We start from the raw sequence: 20,708 nt of genomic DNA, 5'->3' as shown, positions 1-20,708 counted from the left end.
TAAGATAATACACATAAATCCATTTGCAGGGAGGCTAATTGACTCATTCATTTAAAATTTATTTAAATTTAACTATGTGGGATGCCTGGGTGTCTCAGTCAATGACGGACTATGTGTTAAGTATTAAGGATACAGAAATGGATGAAAAAGGACCTTGTTCTTAAAAAGCTCACAGTCTAAAGAATCCCAACAAAGAACTGACATAAAATGTGATACATGCTATAAAAAAGGAATATACAAAGTGATATGAGATCACTCAGTGAGTACTGGAGAGAATGTTAATTCTGTTTAAGATTGCTGGGAAAGATTTCAGAGATAGGGTAACATTTGAGCTGGGACTTATAAGTAGAAGGTCAATAGAGAGAAGAAAATGTGTGTCAGGCAGGAATTAAAAAATATGTAGACAGTTGGTCTCCTCATTATTCACTGAGTCTGTATGGGTAAACCACCTACTCACTAAATTTACTTGTTAACCCTAAAGTCAGTCTTTTAGCAGTCATTCATGGACATACACAGAATGATGAACAATTTAAGTTACCTGAAGCATGGGCAGCCCCGGTGGCGCAGCGGTTTAGCGCTGCCTGCAGACCAGGGCGTGATCCTGGAGACCCTGGATCGAGTCCCACGTCAGGCTCTCTATATGATGCCTGCTTCTCCCTCTGCCTGTGTCTCTGCCTGTCTCTCTGTCTCTATGAATAAATAAAATGAAAATCTTAAAAAAAAAAAAAAGTTACCTGAAGCACATGTTCCCAGCTGAGGTCAAATAAGGTAACACTCACTCTGCCTTCTTGTTTGAGCTTTCATAATGTAAACATTATGACATGTTTGCAATCTATTTAGTGCCATCTATTTAGCACTTTTCAGTCTATTTAGTGCTACATTTTTCTCATTTTTTGTGCTTTTTGTGGCTGATTTTGCTGTTTAAAATGGTCCCTAAAAATAGTTCTATCTAGTGTTCCTAAGCACATGAAGGCTGTGGTGTACCTTATGGAGAAAATACATGCATTTAATACCCTTCATTCAGCCATGAGTTATATAGTGTTGTGCATGCAATGTTAATGAATTAGCTACAGGGACGCCTGGGTGGCTCAGCAGTTGAGCGTCTGTCTGCCTTTGCCTCAGGGCGTGATCCTGGAGTCCCAGAATCAAGTCCCACATCAGGCTCCTTGCTTCTCCCTCTGTCTGTGTCTCTGCCTCTCTCTCTCTGTGTCTCCCATGAATAAATAAATAAAATCTTTTTTAAAAATGAATTAACTATATATTAAATAAGGACCTTTAAGCAGAAACACATAAAAAACAAGGTTGTACTCATTGGTTGACAAAAACTTTGTAACCAAAGACTCACAGGAATCTAACTCTGTATTTCCCCTAGGAAAAATAGTTCAGTATTCATTAATTCAAAGTTTATGATGACTTTATGGAACATAACCACTGTGAATGAGAATCAACTGTGTTTGATTCAACTGTGTGTGCATATGTGTGTGTATTCACTAGTTAACAAAATGTTCCTTTGAATAAGATTTATTTATAGGAACCACAACTATTTTGATTATATACAGCATAGTACCTTGTCTTGAATAAGTAATGAATAATCAACTGTAATGAAGATAACTGATAGCTTATTATGCATACTTACAGTCTTTAAAGACTTTAGATAGCATGGTATTATGAAGTATTTTGAGGTTTCTAGTAAGGCAAAAAAGACCTCACTTCAGATAGCTAATATACTTGTAACCACTTAAGAGATGGAGTAGAGATTTACAGAAGCAAATGTGGCATAATTTTACTGATGTAGTTATTTCTACAAGGCATTATTATGGATAATCGCAAAAGCAGTATGATGGAAACTGTGCAGAAGAAAAAACTCAAAAATAATTTTTAAAGGTTTTCTCAGTTAATAGAATTGAACTGTTAATCTCCCAAATTAACATGATTCCAATGAGCAAAAAACATGGAAGATTGTGCACACAGATTAGCTCATTATAGTGAGCCAGGGGCAGGGGTTGGGGGGAAGCAAGTAATATCCCTAAGCAGTCATGTTGCTATAAAGTTAATCTTAAGCAAAGTATAGTACTTAGTAGTTTATAAAGACTTTTTAGAAAAGATTTATTTATTTGAAAGGGAAAGAGAGTGAGGCAGAGGGCGAGGGAGAGAATCTCCAGCAAACTCCCCTCTGAGTGAGGAACCCTACATGTGGCTCAATCCCACGACCCTGAGATCATGACCTGAGCCAAAATCAAGAGTCAGACACCAAACTGAATGAGGCACCCAGGCACCCCAAGATTTTTTTAACATTATAATTTCCTTTAATAATGATTCCAATAACTTTTGAAGTATATAACTCCAAAATTTTACATTTCCTTTCACTAGAATAGAGAAAATGAAAAACTAAAAAGTACCTAAAAGAACATAAAGATACTAAAGTCATGACTAAGAATGATAACCGTAAATCCTTATCTGTCTAAAATGTTATGCTTTAAGTTCATAATGTCACCTTTTCCATCTTCACTGAATGGCCTGCACCTCTTAAATTACACTTAGTGGTCTAACAAAAGAGTTACATATTGCGCATCTTAAATAACCATTTGTAGTTTTTTTTTTTTCCATTTGTAGTTTTGGAAGACAGTTTTCAGAAGCTGTTGAGACTGACAATGCTAATAGATAAAAGTCTTCTGATCATTTCAAATTCTAATAAAAAACAGAGGAAAGAAATAAGGATGAAAATCATTGTTTAAGCTTTCATTGCATATACAGATAGTATATAATTACAAAGCCAATTCCATTGATATCATTTATTTATAGGTAATGTTGAAATTTGTATCTTCAGTCATACCATGCTTCCAAGCTTCAGATTATTTTCTAAATATTTATTTATTTATTTATTTAAGAGAAAGGGAAAGTTTGTGTCAGGTGGGGGGAGTGAGGGAGGCAGAAAGAGAGAGAAACTCAAGCAGACTCCTACTGAGCTTGGAACCTGACACAGAGCTCAATCTCAGGGCTGTAAGATCATGACCTGAGATGAAACCAAAAGTTGGTCACTTAACTGACTGTACCACCCAGGCACCCCCTGAGCTGAGCTAGCTTCAGGTTTTTATATCCAACCACATATACTCAGTATTTCCACTTCAATAAGTGCCATCATCTTAATTTGTCCAAAACCAACTTCTTGATTTTCCCTTTAAGCTTGTTCTTCCCCAAGCCTTCTCCACTTAGTCAATGACAATTCCATTTCTTCTAACTGCTTAAGCCACAAATCTTGGATTTATCCTTGACTCCTTTTCTTTCTCATAAACCACATTTTAAAAGTCCTATTGTTTCTTCCTTTGAAGTATATCTGGAACCACTTCTTACTGCTTCCAAGATTACCTCCTTGGTCTAAGCCAGCATTATTTCTGACTTGGACAATCGCATTAGTCTATTAACTGCTTTCCTTTTTTCTACATACTCTAGTTTCTACATAGCACCTGGAGTAATCTGTTAAAAATGTGAATCAGATCAGGTCCTTCCTCTGTTCATAACCCTCTGTTACATTCCCATCTCATTCAGGGACAAAGTCAAAATCCTGACCATCACTTATAAATCCCTATTTGATTTAATTCTCTGCCACCTCTCTGACTCTGTTTTCTTATACTTTCCTTCTTTCACCTTACTCTACATCACACAAATTTCTCTATTTCTCTCACCTCACCATCTTTCTTTCTTTCTTTAACTAGGCCCCACGTGTGGAGCCAACATGGGCCTTGAACTCATGACTCTAAGATCAAGACCTAATCTAAGATCAAGAGTCAGATGCTCAACTGATTAAGCCACCCAAATGCCCCCATCTCTGTACTTTTTAATTCCTCTGGCTAGAAATAGAAAGCTTTTTACCCAGCTATATCATTCACTCCTTTACTTATTTCAGATTTCTATTTAACCTTATCAGAGATGCCTTCCCTGATCACCTCATAAAAAACAGCAAACTCCTTTTGCATTCTTACCTCATCATTTTCTAGTCCCTTATTCTGCTTTATTTTTTTTCACAACAGTTATCAAAGCCACTGACTGATAGATTTAGTGTTTATTTTCTGTCTTCACCTGTAAGAATGAACTTAATTTCCAGGGCGCCTGGGTGGCTCAGTTGGTTAAGCGTCCAATTCTTGATTTTGGCTCAGGTCATGATCTCAGAGTTGGGGGATGAAGGCCTGTGTTGGGCTTCATGCTCAGCAGGGAGTCTGCTTCTCTCCCTCTGCCTCTCCCCATGCTCCCATGTGCTCTCTCTTGCTCTCTCTAAAATTTAAAAAAAAAAAAATGAACTTAATTTATTTGAAAGAAGAGGTCTTCTTTTTGTTTACTACTGTATCCTTAGGATTTAGAATAGTTACCTGGCACAGAAAAGGTACTCAGTAAACATTTGATGAATTAATGAGTGAGTGAAATGAATCCAAATAATTATTTTAAAAGGTCTCACTTAAAGGTCAAACAATAAATCTGAAACCCTGCATGTTAATCTAAAAACTGATAATTTAATGCTGTAATAATTATACCTAAATTTGCTACCTAGTATGGCAGCCACTTTGGCACTAGCACAAAAACAGACACATAAATCAATAGAATAGAAGAGAGTCCATAAATAAATCCAGACTTATATGGACAATTATTCCATAAGAAAGAAGGCAAGAATATACAATGGGAAAGAGACAGTTTCTTCAACAAATGGGTGATGGGAAAACTGAACAGCTACATGCAAAAGAATGAAACTGGACCACTTTCTTACACCATACACAAAAATAAACTAAAATGGATTAAAGACCTAAATGTGAGACCTGAAACCATAAAATTCCTAGAAGTAAACATAGGCAGTAATTTCTTTGACATCAGTTGTAGAAACATTTTTCTAGATATATCTCTGCAGACAAGGGAAACAAAAGCAAAAATAAATTATTTGGCCTATACTAAAATAAAAAGCTTTTTTTTTAAAAGATTTTATTTATTTATTCATGACAGACACAGAGAAAGGCAGAGACTTAGGCAGAGGGAGAAGCAGGCTCCTCGCAGGGAGCCCAATTTGGGATTCAATCCCAGGACCCAGGGATCACAACCTGAACCAAAGGCAGATGCTCAACCACTGAGCTACCAACGTGCCCAGAATAAAAATCTTTTGCGCAATGAAGGAAACCATCAGCAAAATGAAAAGGCAACCTACTGAATGAGAGAAGATATTTGTAAATTATATAGCCAATAAGGGGTTAATATCCAAGATATATAAAGAACTTCTACACTCAACATCAAAAAAAAAAAAAAAGGAATAACCCAACTAACAAATGGACATAAGACCGAATAGACAATTCATCAAAGAAAATATACAGATGGCTAAAAGACACTTAAAAAGATGTCCAATATCACTCCTCATCAGGGAAATGCAAATCAAACCACAATGAGATATCACCTCATACCTGTCAGAATGGCTAAAATAAAAAACACAAGAAATAACAAGCATTAGCAAGGTTGTGGAAAAAAGGAAACCACTGTTGGTGGGAATGCAAATTGGTACAGCCCCTGTAGAAAATAGTATGGAGGTTCCCCCAAGAAATTAAAACTAGATTTACCATATGATCCAGTAATCCACTACTGGGTATTTACCCAAAGAAAATGAAAACACTAATTGAGAAGGATATATGCACCCCTATGTTTATTGTAGCAATATTTACAATAGCCAACATATGGAAGCAACAAAGTGTCCATCAATCGACAAAGAAATAAGGAATGGATAAGGAAGATAAATGTGCACATACACACACACACACACACACACACAGGAATATTACCACAGCCATAAAAAAGGATGAATTTGTACCATTTGTGATAACATGGATGGACATGGAGGGTACTATGCTAAGTGAAATAAGTCAGAGAAAGACAAATACCATATGATTTCACTCATATATGAAATTTAAGAAACAAAACAAACAGGAAAAAAATGGACAAACTGGAGTTTTTCAGAGGTGAGCTATATAGGAGGATGGGTGAAACAGATAAAAGAGATAAACAGTACACTCATCTTGACAAGCACTGAAGAATGTATAGAGTTAGTCATTATATTGTACACCTGAAACTAATATAACACTGTACTTTATACTTGAATAAAAAACAATTTTGCTCACTAGTATACAAAGAGCTTTACATATGATGGTTATATTTCTATGATTTAAAGTGTAATTCCTCTTTTAAGGCCTTTTTTATTTACTTTTTTAATAGACAACTTTTTTTTAAGAGATTTTTTTTAAGATTTTATTTATTTATTCATGAGAGACACACAGAGAGAGGCAGAGACACAGAGAGAGAAACAGGCTCCATGCAGGGAGCCTGATGTGGGACTCGATCCCAGGACTCCAGGATCACGCCTTGGGCTGAAGGCAGATGACCAACCACTGAGCCACCCAGGTGTCCCATTAATAGATAAATTTTTAGAGCACTTTTAGGTTCACAGCAAAACTGAGTGGCAAGTGGGTACCTGAGTGGCTCAATTGGTTAACCACTGGACTCTTAGTTTGGCTCAGGGTCCTGGGATGGGACCCCACATTGGGCTGCCTGCTCAGTGAAAGCCTGCTTCTCCCTCTCCCTGTACTTCCCCTGCTAGTTCTCTCTCTCTCCAGTCAATCAATCCATCAATCAGTCAATCTTAAACAAAAGATAACAACAACAAAAACTGAGTGGAGGGACGCCTGGGTGGCTCAGCGATTGGGCATCTGCCTTCGGCCCAAGGTGTGATCCTGGAGACCTGGGATCGAGTCCCACATCGGGCTCCCTGCGTGGAGCCCGCTTCTCCCTCTGTCTGTCCTCTCCCTCTCTCTCTCTCTCTCTCATCTCCTCTCTCTCTCTCTCTCTCTGTGTCTCTCATGAATAAATAAATAAAATCTTAAAAAAAAAAAACTGAGTGGAAAGTATAAAAGCTCCCTATACCCTTTGCTACTATGTATGCACAGCCTCCCCCACTATCAGCCATTCTCAACCCAGAAAATGACTAACTTTCCTTATAGATTTGCCTTTTCTGGATATTAAATATAAATAGAATCACAACTATATAACTAACCTTTTGCATCTAGCTTCTTTCACCTGGTATAATGTTTTTGAAGATGTTCCATGTTTGAAGCATGTATAAATAGTTTGTTCCTTTTTTATCACTGGATAGTATTCTATTGTACGAACATACCATTTTCTATATTACTGCAAAACAGTATTCCATTATATGGATATACCACCTATTTTTTAGAGTGTACCCAGAAGACCCTGGCTTTCTTGCATCAGAAGAGAGTCCTCAATGAATGCCAGTAATTAGAGCTGGTAAGAGGAAGAGGAGAATAAAAGGAAAAAGAATTGTAGTTCAGTAAAATCTTTCCTAACAGAAATGGAAAAGTCAAGCACCAGTGAATTATCGTAGGTAAAAAAAAAAAAAAAAAAAAAAAAAAAAACTTGCCCTGGCTGTGGGAATTCAAACTCTTTCCACTAGATCCTATAGCCTGAGTTTGTTCACTACCACTTGCTTATAAAGAAGAGAGTATGGTCTATAGCAGCCTACATTTAAGGAAAACTGGTCTTCTTTTTCCCAAGATGGGTTAGAGGTTATTGATACATTATATAATTAAGCTAAAAGCAACTATAAAATATTTTAAAAATAACATTCATCTGATGATTTCTAATTTAAAAAATGCAGATTAGATATAAGCATTTACTTCTTCCTTTATGAAATGACAGCAAAATAAAAGGTTTAAATCTACAAGGAAAAAGCAAACAGAAGAGAAGGCAACAATGGATAAAATATTTTAACACATTTATAGAAAAAGGAGAGCAAATAGAGGAGTGGTGCTTGATTTATCAGGGTGAAAGAAGCTATAACCTCGGTGGGATACTAATGAGACAAGAGTCGATTTTACCCACAGAGAACCTGGGAAAGGCTCACATTTTGGAAGTACTAAATGAGTGGAGGGGAAGCACAAAGTGAAACAATAGGATGAAAAGTCTATGTATGTGAACTGTTGTTGATTGCCCTTCCCAGTCCTGCACATAGAATGCCAGTTGCTAAGTGCACAGACTCCAGCCCTGGCGGGAAAATGGAGATTTATCCTCTAGAGACCTTGAAAAAAAAAATTCTAAAGACAAGACTTGGAGACACTAGGCAGCATAGAAATTAGAAGTGATATGAACTGAAAAGAAAGGCATTTATTGAAACACCAAATGATAGGATTTTAATTCCTCTAACCATTACTCTACTCAAATACCACCTGAGAACACTTGCATTTAACTGCCCAGGAAAACATTGGAAAGGTCTATTTTGGAGGAAATTAACAATCCCAGAGAGAAGTCCTCCTTGTAGTGACACCTGACCATGTCTCTATCCTAACATCCAAAAGCAAGCCTTACCTAAAATAAGCCTTCTTATTTCTAAAGAGCTTTTAATCAGTTTAAAATATACATAGACCACCAAGGGCCATTGACATCTGAGGAAATCATGAAAGATTAAAGGCAGATTTTTTTTAAAGATTTTATTTATTCATTCATGAGAGACACACAGAGAGAGGCAGAGACATAGACAGAGGGAAAAGCAGGCTCCCTGCAGGGAGCCTGATGTGGGATTCCATCCCAGGAACCCAGGATCACACCCTGAGCTGAAGGTAGATGCTCAACCACTGAGCCACCAAGGTGTCCCAAAAGCACATATTAAAAGAGCTATTTGGTATTTAAAATGATGGCTGAGGGCAGCCCCAGTGGCGCAGCGGTTTAGCGCCACCTGCAGCCTGGGGTGTGATCCTGGAGACCCGGGATGGAGTCCCACGTCAGGCTCCCTGCATGGAGCCTGCTTCTCCCTCTGCCTGTGTCTCTGCCTCTCGCGCGCTCTCTCTCTCTCTCTCTGAATAAATAAAATCTTTAAATAAATAAACAAACAAATAAATAAATAAATAATAAAAAATTAAATTATGGCTGAAAAAAATCCCCAGGAAACATGAAATGGAAAATATGAAAGAAAAGATAAGATAGTTCAAGTATCAGTCAAGTGAGATTAACTTTTGACCAACAGGAGTTGCAGGAAAAGAGGCCAGAAAAAAGGAAAGAAAATAGTAACAGCAAATACTTTTTAAGGACATGCTATTTGTGGTAGGCACTGCTTTAAGTGCTTTAAATAATTTTAATTAATTAACTATCTAGTCATTGTATGACATAGGTATTATTATTATTATTATTATCTCTGTATTAGGGATGCCAGGATGGCTCAGCGGTTGAGTGCCTGAGCCACCCAGGCATGGATCCTGGGATCCAGGATCAAGTCCCACATCAGGCTTCTTGCAGGAAGTCTGCTTCTCCCTCAGCCTATGTCTCTGCCTCTCTCTCTCTTTATCTTAAATAAATAAATAAATAAATAAATAAATAAATAAATAAATATTAAATTTTTTATCTCTATTCTAAAGATGAGGAAAATTAGGAATATAGATAATTTAATAAGTGGCAGTCCCAAAGTTCAAACCCAAACAGTCTGGTGGCATAACTCATATACCTAACTACATACTACTGCCTATCTAAGAAAAAATATGAAATAAGAAATAAATTGAACACAATCTGCTCCTTCTAGAAACCCCACTAACAATGGTAAAGGGAATTTTAAAAAATACATAACTGAAAGACAGGAAGAAAAAAAGCAACCAAAATAGATGATGGAGTGGCAAGTGACTTAGCAGAACAGAGAAAGCCAAGTCCTAAACTGACAGTGAGGAAACCTGAGAACAAATCCAATATATACCAAAGAATTTTTTAAATGAACAAAAACTTGCAACACTAGTACCTGTAGAACTGGGGGTGAATAGCAGATGAGATGGATGAGATAAGAAAAACTGGGTGAAATCTGTTTAAGAAGCTGATGGATCCCTAGATCCCCTCCCTCCATTTCACATCCTGAGGCGGCTACCTTTCCCTAACTTCCCAATTATGGCAGAAGCCTACACTTTATTCCCTAGAGAGGTTAAAACAGGGGTCTCTTGATTAGAAGACACCAGGCACTGTTGAAGGCATAAATACCACGGTAAAAAAACAAGGGGATTATGTGATTTTATGCATAGGTGAATGCTGAATTCAAATATTAGCAAGCCTTAGGTACCTGCGTGACTCAGTTGGTTAAGCGACTGACTTGATCTCGACTCCAGTTGTGATCTCAGGGTCATGAGATTGATCAGCACAGTCAGCTGGAGATTCTCTCTCTTCCTCTGTGCCTCCCCCTACTCGCACTATATATCTATATAAAAGCAGGTCTCTTCCCCCCTTTTGTTGAACCAGACAGATTAGAAAACTCTTCATTTATGAATCAGAAGTTTCCCTAACAAATGGCCCAACCAGAGGAGAGTCCAAGATGGAGGAGGAGTAGGAGACCTTAGTTTCGTGTGGTCCCAGGAATGCAGCTGAGATCTAAGAAAATAGCAGCTGCAACTCTACAAATAGAAATTGACCACTTTCTACAAGGTAGGAAGTGCGAAGAAGTAAATCCCAGTTGATGTATGGGAAAATAAACCTTGGGGGGATGGGATCCTCTGTAAGCCCGCACCAGAGTAATGTAGCAGCAGAGTGCAGAATCCAAACTTTTATTTTTTATTTTTTTAAAGATTTTTTATTTATTTATTCAGAGAGAGAGAGAGAGAGAGAGGCAGAGACATAGGCAGAGGGAGAAGCAGGCTCCATGCTGGGAGCCCGACATGGGACTCGATCCAGAGTCTCCAGGATCACGCCCTGGGCTGCAGGCGGCGCTAAACCGCTGCGCCACCAGGGCTGCCCACAATCCGAACTTTTAGAAGTCTGCTCTGGTGAGAGATATCCTTGCCTGAAAAGCACTAAGGCAGCGAAGCAGGGGTGGAATTCTAGGTGAGACAGTGTGTCTGAGGATCCTCAAGGTCACAGGAAGACTGAGTTCCTGAGTATACGGCAGAGTTCCCACGCATTGGAGCAGGGAAGCCAGCTACAATCAGCAAGCCCAGGAGTGGGCTCTCAGCTCCGGGTTCCCCAAACCGCAAACTGCGCCAGGTCAGCATGACTGCTCTCCGAGCAGGGGTCCAACAAACGGCAGAACTGGCAAAACTTCCCTTCCTCCCCCAGGAGGAGCCGTGGAGGAGTCTGCAGGGTTATGAGACACAGTTGCAGGCCTGAAATAGAAATCCTCAGTCATAGGCTGGGTGAGCACGGAGTGCAGAGGAAGACTAGGGAGACCAGAGTGATTGACTTTTCCCTGAGGGTACCTTCAGGAAACAAAAGCCACCTAGAGCAATGAAGCAGATTACTTAGCCTGGTCACCTGGTAAGGGCAGTGCAATTCTGCCAGAGGCAGAGACATTGAGAATCAATGCAATGAGCCCCTCCCCCAGAAAAACAGCAAGAACATCCAGCCAAAGCCAAGTTTACCAACATCACTGAGATCTACAAAACTCCAGCGCTAGGGGAATATAGCATATAGAATTCATGGGATTTCCCCCCCGCCATGATTCTTTAGTCTTGCAATTTTAATTTTTTTCTTTCCCTTTTCAACCAATTTATTATTTTATCAACTCTTTTTTAAAAATATTTTTTATTTTATTTTCAAAGATTTTACTTCTTTATTCATGACAGACACACACACAGAGAGAGGCAGAGACATAGAGGGAGAAGCAGGCTTCCTGCGGTAAGCCAGACGCGGACTCGATCCCAGGACTCCAGGATCACGCCCTGAGCCAAAGGCAGACGTTCAACCACTGAGCCACCCAGGTGTCCCATTAAAAATCTTTATTTTTCATTTTTATGGTTACTTGTTATCCTTTCATTGTATTTAATTTTATTTTTGTATATATATATATGATATATATAATATATATAGTTTTTACTTCTTTTTACACTTTTAGGATGCAGTTTCTTCTACCAGACCAAAATACACTCAGGCTCTAGTGTATGCGGATGCCTGAGTGAGTGGCTCAGCGGTTAAGCATTTGCCGTCCACTCAGAGTGTGATCTGGAGGTTCTGGGATCCAGTTCCACATTGGGCTCCCTCCGGGGAACCTGCTTCTCCCTTTGCCTATGTCTCTGCATCTCTATGTCTCTCATGAATAAGTAAATAAATAATCTAAAAAATAATAATCTCGTGTATGGCTCTGTTCTCTTTACCTGTCTGATCATATTGGCTTTTTTTCCTTTTTTTTTTTCTTTCTTTTATTTTTGTTTCTTTGGTTTTGTTGGTCTTTTTAAAATTTTCATCTTTACAACTACATTCTGTCCTGTCAATATATTTAATTTTATTTTTGTATATATACATTTTTCTTTCTTTATAATTTTTAAATTTAGTTTTTTCTAACAAACTGGCCAAAATACACTCAGGATATAGTGTATTGTTCTGTTTGTTCACCTGTTTATATTCCTTCTTTTTTTGGGGGGGGTGTCTTTTAATTTTCATTTTTATAGTTACATTTTATCCTTTCATTTAATTTTTTGTACATATATAAATCTTTCTTTTGTTACAATTTTGGGATCTAGTTTTCTACCAAAAGGACCAAAATACACATAGGATCCAGTGTATACCTCTATTCCGTTCACCTGTCTTACTCTTTTTTTTTGTTGGGGGGGGAGCTCTTCTGATTTGTTTAGTGTATATTTCTTAGGCTATTTTGCCATTTTATTTTATTTTATTTTTAAGATTTTGTTTATTCATGAGAGACAGAGAGAGAGAGAGAGAGAGAGAGAGGCAGAGACACAGGCAGAGGGAGAAGCAGGCTCCATGAAGGAAGCCCGATATAGGACTCAATCCCAGGACTCCAGGATCACGCCCCGGGCCAAAGGCAGGTGCCAAACTGCTGAGCCACCCAGGGATCCCCATTTTGCCATTTTAGTATTTTGTTCTCTCATTCATCTGTTCTTCTCTGGATAGAATGACAAGATGGAAAAAATCACCTCAAAAAAGAGAACAAGAGGCACTACTGACTGCCAGGGACCTATTCAGTATAGACATAAAGACCTTGGAACTAGAGTTCAGAATAACAATTATAATGATACTAGCTGGGCTTGAAAAAGCCGTAAAAGGCACTAGAGAATTCCTTTCAGGAGAAATAAAAGAATTAAAATCTAATCGACTCAAAATAAAAAAATGGCTATTACTGAGATGCAGTAAAAAAAAAAAAAAAGGAAGCTCTAATTGCTAGGATAAATAAAGCAGGAAAGAATTAGTGATATAGAAGACAAAATGGGGATCCCTGGGTGGCTCAGCAGTTTAGCACCTGCCTTCGACCCAGGGCATGATCCTGGAGTCCCGGGATCGAGTCCCCTGCATGGAGCCTGCTTCACCTTCTGCCTGTCTTTGCGCCTCTCTCTCTCTCTCTCTCTCTCTCTCTCTCTCTCGTGAATAAATAAAATTTTTTAAAAAAGGAAATAAAAAAAGAAGACAAAATGATGGAGAATAAAGAAATTGAGAAAAAGAGAAACAACTACTGTTCACAGGAGAGAATTCAAGAGATAAGTGATACCATAAAGCAAAACAATGTTAGAATATTCTAACAATGTTAGAATAATTGGGATCCCAGAATAAGAAGAGAAAGAGGTGGGGGCAGAAGGTATATTGGAGCAAATTATAGTGGAGAACTGCCCTAATCCAGGGAAGCAAATGGGCATTTAAATTCAGGATGTATAGAGAACATTCCTCAAAAATCAGTAAAAATAGGTCAACATTATAATAGTGAGACTTGCAAATTTTAGACACAAAGAGAAAATGCCGAAAGCAGCTCAGGACAAGAAGTCTGTAACCTACAAGGGTAGAAACATTAGATTAGCAGCCGACCTGTTAGACTAGCAAAGAGACCTGCAAGAAAGGACTGGCATGATACATTCAGGGTGCTAAATGAGAAAAATATGCAGCCAAGAATACTTTATCCAGCTAGAATGTCATTCAAAATAGAAGTACAGACAAAGAGTTTCCAGGACAAACAAACTAAAAGAACTTATGATCATCAAACCAGCCCTACAAAAAAATATTAAAAGGGATTCTTTAAGCAAAGAAAGAGCCCCAAAATAACATAGACCAGAAAGGAACAGAAACAACATACAGAAACAGTGACTTTACAGGTAATACAATGGCACTAAATTCATATCTTTCAATAGTTACTCTGAATGTAAATGGGCTAACTGCCCCAATCAAAAGACATAGGGTATCAGATAGGACAAAAAAGCAAAACTCATTCTCTTCGCAAGAGACTCATGTTAGATCCAGACACCTCCAGATTTAAAGCGAGGTGGTGGAAAACTATCATGCTAATGGACACCAAAAGAAAGCTGGGGTGGCAATCCTTATATCAGACAAATTAGATTTTAAACCTAAGACTGTAATAAAAGTTGAGGAAGGACACTATATCATAATTAAAGGGTCTATCCAACAAGATCTAATAATTGTAAATATGTATGCCCCTAACATGGGAGCAGTCAATTATATAAGCCAATTAATAACAAAATTAAAGAAACACATTGATAATACAGTATATCAGGGGACTTTAACACCCCACTCATGCAATGGACAGACCATCTAAGCAGATCAACAAGGAAACTAGGGCTTTGAGTGACACACTGGACCAGATGGACTTCACAGATATATTCAGAACATTCCATCCTTAAGGAATAGAATACACATTCTTCTCAAGTGCACATGGAACATTCTCCAGAATACATCACATACTGGGTCACAAATCAGGTCTCAATTGGTACCAAAAGACTGGGATCATTCCCCGTATTTTTGGACCACAATGCTTTGAAAATGAAATTCAATCATAAGAAGAAATTTAGAAAGAACTCAAATACATGGAGGCTAAAGAGCAACCTATTAAGAATGAATGGGTCAACAGGAAATTAAAGAATTAGAAAAATGGGATGGCTGGATGGCTTAGCAGTTAAGCACCTGCCTGCGGCCCAGGGCATGATCCTAGAGTCCTAGGATCGAGTCCCACATCGGGCTCCCTTGCATGGAGTCTGCTTCTCTCTCTGCCTATGTCTCTGCCTTTTTCTCTCTCTCTCATGAGTGAATAAATACAATCTTAAAAATTTTTTAAAAATTTATGGAAATAAATGAAAATTAAAACAGAGCTGTTCAAAATCTTCAGGATGCAGCAAAGGTGGTCCTAAGAGAGAAGTGTATAGCAGTACAAACCTTTCTCAAGAAACAAGAAAGGTCTCAAATAAACAATCTACCTTTCTGCAGGAGCTGGAGAAAGAACAGCAAATAAAGCCTAAACCCAGCAGGAGAAGAGAATTAATAAGGATTGGAGCAGAAATCAATGAAATAGAACCAAAAAGAATAGAACTGATTAATGAAACTAAGAGCTGGTTCTTTGAAGTTAATAAAATTGGCAAACTCCTGGTCAGACTTATCAAAAACAAAAGAGAAAGGACCCAAATAAATGAAATCATGAATGAAAAAGGAGAGATCACAACTAACACCAAAGAAATACAATTCTAAGAAGATATTATGAGCAACTATATGCCAACAAATTAGGTAATCTGGAAGAAATGGATGCATTCCTAGAGATGTATAAACTACCAAAACTGAAACAGGAAGAAAGACAAAACCTGAACAGAAACACAGCCACCAAGGAAACTGAAGCAGTAATAAAAAAAATCTCCCAACAAATAGGAGTCCAGGTCCAATGGCTTCCCAGGGGCAATTCTACCAAACATTTAAAGAAGAATTAATACCTGAAGCTATTCCAAAAAATAGAAATGGAAGGAAAACTACCAAACTCATTCAATGAAGCCAGCATTACCTTGATCCCAAAATCAGACAAAGACCCCACCAAAAAGGAGAATCACAGATCAATATCCCTGATGAACACAAATGCAAAAATTCTCACCAAAATACTAGCCAATAGGATCCAACAGTACATTAAAAGGATTATTCATTCACCGCAATCAAATTGGATTTATTCCTGGGCTGCAAGCATGGTTCAACATCCACAAATCAGGCAATGTGATACACTGCATTAATAAAAGAAAGAACAAGAACCATATAATCCTCTCAATAGATGGAGAAAAAGCATTTGACAAAGTACAGCCTCCTTTCTTGATTAAAACTCCTTACAGTGTAGGGATAGAGGGAATATACCTCAATATCATAAAAGCCATATATGAAAAGCCAATAGTGAATATCCTTCTCAATGGGGGAAAAACTGAAGAGTTTTTCCTCTAAGTTCAGGAACATGACAGGGATGTCCACTATGACCACTGATCTTTAGCATACTACTAGAAGTCCCAGCCTCAGCAGAGAAGAAAAAGAAATAAAAGACATCTGAAATGGCAAAGAAGTCGTCAAACTCTCTCTCTTTGCAAATGACATAATACTCTATATGGAAAACCCAAAAGACTCCACCAAAAGATTTCTAGAACTCCTACAGGAATTCAGCAAAGTGGCAAGATATAAAATCAATGCACAGAAATCAGTTGCATTTCTATACACTAACAGTGACACAGAAGAAAGAGAAATTAAGGAGTCAATCTCATTTACAATTGCACCCAAACTGTAAGATACCTAGGAATAAGCCTAAACAAAGAGGCAAAGGATCTGTACTCAGAAAACTATAGAACACTCATGAAAGAAATTGAGGAAGACACAAAGAAATGGAAATATGTTTCATTCTCATGGATTGGAAGAACAAATATTATTAAAATGTCTATGCTACCTAGAGCAATCTATACATTCATTGCAATCCCTATCAACATACCATCAACTTATTTCATAGAGTTGAAACAAATAATACTAAAATTTGTATGGAACAAAAAAAGACCCCAAACAGCCAAAGAAATGTTAAAAAATAAAACCAAAACTGGTGGCATCTCAATCATGGACTTTAAGCTCTATTACAGAGCTGTAATCATCAAGACAGTATGGTACTGGCACAAAAACAGACACAGAGAACAGTAGAACAAAATAGAGAACCCATAAATGGACCCTCAATTCAGTAGCTAATTCAGTCAGCTAAGTATTCAACTCCTGTTCTCAGCTCAGGTCTTGGTCTCAGGGTTATGAGTTCAAGTCCTATGATGGGCTCCATGCTGGGTGTGAAGCTTGCTTAAGGAAGGAAAAAAAAAAGACTGTCTTTTGGGATGCTTGGTAGCTCAGTTGATTAAGTATTCAACTCTTGATCTTAGCTCAAGTCATGATCCCAGGGCCTGAGATCAAGCCCTGCATCAGGCTCCCTGCTCACTAGGGAGTCTGCTTCTCCTGCTTCCTCTGCCCCTCCCCTGCTTGTGCTCACTCTCTCTCAGAAATAAATAAAATCCTTAAAAAAATAAAATAAAATAAAAAAGTAAAAATGAGTAGAGGATCTGAACAGACATATTTCCAAAGAAGACATAGATGGCCAACAGGTACATCAAACCCTGTGCCAAGATATCACCTCACATTTGCTAGAAAGGCTTTTATCAAAAAGACAAGTAACAATTATCATAACAGTGTGGTACTGGCACAAAAACAGACACAAGGAGCAGTAGAACAGAATAGAGAACCCATAAATGGGAATCCCTGGGTGGCGCAGCGGTTTGGCGCCTGCCTTTGGCCCAGGGCGCGATCCTGGAGACCCGGGATCGAATCCCACATCAGGCTCCCGATGCATGGAGCCTGCTTCTCCCTCTTCCTGTGTCTCTGCCTCTCTCTCTCTCTGTGACTATCATAAATAAATAAATAAATAAATAAATAAATAAATAAATAAATAAATAAATAAATAAGAACCCATAAATGGACCCTCAATTCTATGGTCAACTAATCTTCAACAAAGCAGGAAAGAATATCCAAAGGGAAAAAGTCTCTTCAACAAATGGTGTCGGGAAAATTGGGACAGCCACAAGCAGAAGAATGAAAATGAACTTCCTCACACCATACACAAAAATAGACTCAAAATGGATGAAAGACCTAACTGTGAGACAGGAATCCATCAAAATGCTAGGAGGAGAACACAGGCAGCAACCTCAACCTCTTTGACCTTGGCCACAGCAACTTCTTGCTAGACACGTCTCCAAAGGCAAGGGAAAACAAAGGCAAAAATTAACTGTTGGGACTTCATCAAGATAAAAAGCATCTGCACAGCAAAGGAAACAGTCAACAAAACCAAAAGGCAGGGGATCCCTGGGTGGCTCAGCGGTTTGGCACCTGCCTTTGGCCTGGGGCACGAGCCTGGAGTCCTGGGATCGCTTCTCCCACCTCCTGTGTCTCTGCCTCTCTCTATATATATATATGTCTATCATAAATAAATTAATTAATTAATTAATTAAAAAATCTTTTAAAAAATATTTTTTTTTAAAAAAAAGGCAACCTACAGAATGGGAGAAGATATTTGCAAATGACACATCAGATAAAGGGCCAGTATCCAAAATCTATAAAGAACTTATCAAACTCAACACCCAAAGAACAAATAATCCAATCAAGAAATGCAGAAGACATGAACAGGTATTTCTCCAGAGTAGACATACAAATGGCCAACAGACACATGAAAAAATGCTCAAAATCCCTCAGCATCAGGGAAATACATACCAAAACCACAATGAGATACAACCTCATACCAGTCAGAATGGCAAAAATTAACAAGTCAGGAAACGACAAATGTGGATGAGGATGCAGAGAAAGGGGAACCCTTGTACACTGTTGGTGGGAATGCAAGTTGGTGCAGTCACTCTGGAAAACAGTATGGAGGTTCCTCAAAAAGTTAAAAAGAGAGCTACCCTATGACTCAACAACTGCACTACTGGGTATTTACTCCAAAGATACAAAGGTAGTAACCTGAAGGGGCACCTGCACCCCAATGTTTATAGCAGCAATGTCCACAATAGCCAAACTATGAAAAGAACCCAGAAGTCCATTGACAGATGAATGGATAAAGATGTGGTATATACAAAGATACACACGCGTGTGCGCGCGCGCGCACACACACACACACACACACAATGGAATACTATTCAGCTGTCAAAAGGAACAAAATCTTGCCATTTGCAATGACATGAATGGAACTACAGGGTATTATGCTAAGTAAAATAAGCCAGACAGAGAAAGACAATTATCATATGATCTCATCATATGATCTCACTCATGTGGAATTTAAGAAACAAAACAGAGGATCATAGGGGAAGAGAGGAAAAAATAAGATGAAATCAGAGGGAGACAAACTATAAGAGATTCTTAACCATAGAAAACAAACTGAGGGTCACTGGATGGAGAAAGGGTGGTAACTGGGTGATGAACATTGAAGAGGGCATGTAATATAATGAGCACTTGGGTATTATGTAAGACTGATGAATCACTGACCTCTATCTCTGAAACCAGTAATACATTATATGTTAATCAATTGAATTTAAATTTTAAAAAGCCATAAACATAAATTAAAGTTTTTAATTGAAAATAAATGGAATCATCAGAGTGCCTAGATGGCTCAGTGGTTGAGCATCTGCCTTCAGCTGAGGTCATGATACTGGGTCCTGGGATTGAGTACTGCATCATGCTCCCTGCGGTAAGTCTGCTTCCCCCTCTGCCTATGTCTCTGCCTCTCTCTCTCTGTCTCTCTCATGAATAATAAATAAAATCTTTAAAAAATAAAAATAATTTTTAAATGGCCCAAATTATCCTACAATAAAACTCAGATTTGACAAGTCCTATTTATGTGCTTAGGCTTTGCAGTCAGCTTTTAGACACCTCAAAACAAACAGCTAAAATGATCAGATACCAAAAAGAAACATGTATGTGGAAGACAGAGACCAAAAGAATACAAAGCAGTCTGGTAGAAAGAAACCATGTAAAGAAAACTTAAAGAAAAAAATATTTCCAAGAGATACTTAAATAAAATTTTAAGAGAAACATAAGAAAACGGATGCCTGGGTGGCTCAGTGGTTGAGCATCTGCCTATGGCTTGGGTCGTGTTCCCAGGGTCCTGGGATTGAGTCCCGCATGAGGCTCCCCAAAGGAAGCCTGCTTCTCCCTCTGCCTATGTCTCTACCTCTGTGTGTCTCTTCTGAATAAACAAAATCTTTTAAAAATAAAAAAAGGAAACATAAAAAGAGAAAGGAACACTTCCAAACTCATTTTACAAAGTTAGTGTTATCTTGATACCAAAACCAGACAAGGAAACCACAAGAAAAGAAAACTACAGGCCAATATCCCTGAAGAACATAGATGCAAAAGTCCTCAACACAATACTGGCCAAAAAAAAAAAAAAAAAAAGGATGGCTGGGTGGCTCACTGGTTGAGTGTCTGCCTTCAGCTCGGGTCATGGTCTCTCAGTTCTGGATGGAGTTCCACAGTGGGCTCCCTGCCTAAAGCCTGCTTCTCCCTCTGCCTCTGTCTCTGCCTCTCTCTGTGTGTCTTTCATGAATGAGTAAATAAAATCTTAAAAAAAAATTTTAAAACACAGTATTGGCAAACCAAATTCAACAATACATTAAAGATTCATACACCATGATCAAGTGGGATTTATTCCAGGGATGGAGGGATGATTCAACATTTGCAAATCAATCAATATGATACACCATATTAACAAAATAAAGGATAAAAATTATATGATCAGGGCAGCCCTGGTGGCGCAGCAGTTTAGTGCCGCCTGCAGCCCAGGGTGTGATCCTGGAGACCCGGGATCGAGTCCCACGTCGGGGCTTCCTGCATGGAGCCTGCTTCTTCTTCTGCCTATGTCTCTGCCTCTCTCTCTCTCTCTGAGTAAATAA

At 38.3% G+C, this 20,708-nt stretch overlaps 1 protein-coding gene across 2 annotated transcripts in view; it reads right to left on the bottom strand.

Annotated features, from left to right (window-relative positions):
- The window catches only part of PPM1E (protein phosphatase, Mg2+/Mn2+ dependent 1E), a 207,737-nt gene that overhangs the window by 73,463 nt on the left and 113,566 nt on the right, over nt 1-20,708 (bottom strand). Inside the window, exon 1 of one of the 2 annotated variants that reach the window (XM_055317376.1) lies at nt 4,078-4,148. The exons of the other annotated variant lie outside the window; for it this stretch is intronic. The gene's annotated coding sequence lies outside the window, so the exon portion shown is untranslated. Of the gene's footprint in view, nt 1-4,077; nt 4,149-20,708 lie in introns of those variants that run through there. 2 annotated transcript variants of the gene reach the window in all.

The sequence above is a fragment of the Nyctereutes procyonoides genome, unplaced genomic scaffold (assembly GCF_905146905.1).
Source record: "Nyctereutes procyonoides isolate TBG_1078 unplaced genomic scaffold, NYPRO_anot_genome, whole genome shotgun sequence".
Classification (NCBI taxonomy): domain Eukaryota; kingdom Metazoa; phylum Chordata; class Mammalia; order Carnivora; family Canidae; genus Nyctereutes; species Nyctereutes procyonoides.
The sequence above is the reverse complement of the archived record's forward strand: the minus strand, read 5'-3'. Positions and strand labels throughout refer to the sequence as shown.